Source organism: Triticum dicoccoides, chromosome 5B (assembly GCF_002162155.2).
Source record: "Triticum dicoccoides isolate Atlit2015 ecotype Zavitan chromosome 5B, WEW_v2.0, whole genome shotgun sequence".
In the NCBI taxonomy this organism is placed as follows: domain Eukaryota; kingdom Viridiplantae; phylum Streptophyta; class Magnoliopsida; order Poales; family Poaceae; genus Triticum; species Triticum dicoccoides.
The window spans coordinates 672,323,591-672,326,363 of NC_041389.1; positions in this window are offsets into that span (position 1 = coordinate 672,323,591).

Here is a 2,773-nt window from a genome sequence, read left to right on the forward strand (position 1 = left end):
GGCGGAGGGGAGGCGTCGCGGGTTGGGTGGGCGGAGAGGGAGGAGGCCTGGACGGTCCTTCCTTCTCCGGCGCTGGCGAGGGGAGGGATGGGCGGCGGATTCGGCGGGCGGGGCGGCGGACTCGTGGGCCGGGACCGGGACTGGGTGGGAGGGATCTCCAGCTGCGGGTGTGGCGCGTTCCCCAACGGGGACAGGACAGTTTTGTTTCAGGACAGGACAGGACAGGACAGCTTCTTCTAGAGGAACGGTGGTGCCGGGAGAAAGGAGCCTCCCCTTTTTGGTTCATGGCAAAACGAAGTTCCTCTATGGTTCACTTGCAAAATGCAGTTGTAGGAATGAATGAAAAAAAAAGTTAGAACTAGTAGATGTCATGGTCATATTTATATTGAAGAAAAGGTAGTTAGTAGTCATTGGCGGTTGCATATCGCATTAATTTGAAACAGCCTTGTTGAAACCTAGCCGTCTCTAGGTAGCGCGGGATGAGAAAGCAACTAATTGACGATCGCTTCTTCGAAAAAGAGCCTCACAATGATCATTTGGGATGGACTGAGAACGCTCATCTGGTGCGCTCTTATCCGCTGCCATGTGTCGCCCGTTGGGCGCTCCGTCTGGATTTTTTCCCCAGCTTTTTAAACGGTTTTTTAGGTGTTTTATTTACTTTTTGATTTTCACCGGTCTTAGCTTTTGCACCAAAATTGCGCGAAAAAACATGTTTCCTTTTTCTTTATGCTTTCGTGAGGGGCACGATTTTGCTTTTGCGAGAGGCACAATCATGCCTCTCGGAAATTAAAAAAATACGTTTTCTATTTATTTTTCTTCTGCGAGAGACACGGTTTTGCTTTCGCGAGAGGCATGGATGTATTTATGTTTTTTTCCTTTCGCGAGAGGCACGATTTTGCTTCCAGGAGAGGTACTGTTGTGCTTTTGCGAGAGCCACGGTCGTGCCTCTCGAAAACGAAAAAAATGCGTTTTCTGTTTTTTTTGCATCCGTGAGAGGCACGGCCGGAAACGAAAAAAACATGTTTTTCCCTTCCATGAGAGGGACTGTGGTATCCCCAACCCACCAGGATTCAAGTCCTGGTGCTCGCATTTATTCCTGGATTCATTTCAGGGCGATGCGCGTCAGTGGGAGGAGACGTTTCCGTCGACGACGAGGTGCCTACGATGACTTCGTAAATTTCAAGATGATATGTCGGCTCAGTCTTTCGAAGGTGCTCATAGAGGTAGGGCGTGCGTGTGTGCGTTCATACGAATGAGTGTATGCGCGTGTTATGAGCGCTTGCGTCTGTACTGTATTAAGAAAAATAGCCCTTTGAGAGAGAAGAAAACCCATTTTCCATTGTTTGGCAGGAAAGACGTATATGGAAGGAAATCAAGGCGCATTGCTTTAAATCTATATCTAATATTAAAGGGATGTGCGTTTATCTGATCTTTTGGTCCTTTTATCGCTGGAAAAACAATCTGTGTGAGGTGGTACTAAATTTTTATACGTCCTAAAAAAAGAAAAACGGTTTGTTCAGAATTTCATACGTCGACTATGCACGCAGTGGCCTAGCGAAGCAAACCCACTTTTTCCTGGCCAAACAGTTGGGAATAGGCGACTATGCACGCAGTGACCTAGCGAAGTAAACCCACTTTTTCCTGCCCAAACAGTTGGGAAAACCCTATTTGACGCACGCCGTGGTAAATAGTCAGAGATGTGCATGGGTGCCCAAGACTGTGCCGACCCGTTTTCACTTTTTCTAAAATTATGCTGAATATTCAAAACATGTTTCCGTTTTCAATAACTATTCACAAATTAATAAAAAAGGTTTTTAATAAAACTTTCATGTTTTCAAAAAATGCTTGTTAATTTTAAAAATGTTCACATTTCGAATTTTGTTCCCGTATTTTAAAAATATCCGGAACTTTAAATTTGTATTATTGCTCTGAAACTTTGTTCAAAATTTATAATATATTCCCAAATTTTCAGAAACTGATTTTGTCTTCCAAAATTGTTCGAGATTTATAAAATACATTTTTTTACAATCTCGAAAATATTCTTGTTTAATGAAATGTTAAAATATTTAAAATAATGTTTGTGTTTAAATAAGCACATTTTATAAAATTATTCTCAACATTCAAAACATGTTCATGTTTTCAATAATTATTCAAAAAATAAAAAACAATTCGTATTTTTATAAAATTTTCATGTTTTCAAAAAATGTTTGTTAATTTTAGAAAATGTTCCCATTTCGTTTTTTTTGTGTTTTTCAAAAGCTCTTCGCGTTTTAAAAAAATGTTTGGGATTTCAAAAGTTGTTCATGTTTCCAACATTATTCGACAATAATTATTAGTGTTTTTTGAAAATTAAAAAATAAACATTCAAAAGTTGTTCACGTTTCGAATCTGACGTTGTAGTATGTTCTTAAATATTCGCTCCGGCCATGGGTTAGCAGGACGCGTTTGTTCGGGTGGCTAGCATCACGTGGTCGGGTCTTTTAAGTCATGAATTCGATTCTTCAACGTGTCTTTTTTTCGATTTTTACTCGTGCCAAAGGTCGTTCCGTTGCCTCCTAATGTGTGATACGTCTCCATCGTATCTACTTTTCCAAACTCTTTTGCCATTGTTTTGGACTCTAATTTGCATGATTTGAATGGAACTAACCCGGACTAACGTTGTTTTCAACAGAATTGACATGGTGTTATTTTTGTGCAGAAATCAAAGTTCTCGGATTGACCTGAAAATTAATGGAGAATGCAAGAATTAACCAGAGGGGGTCCACCCAGTGGC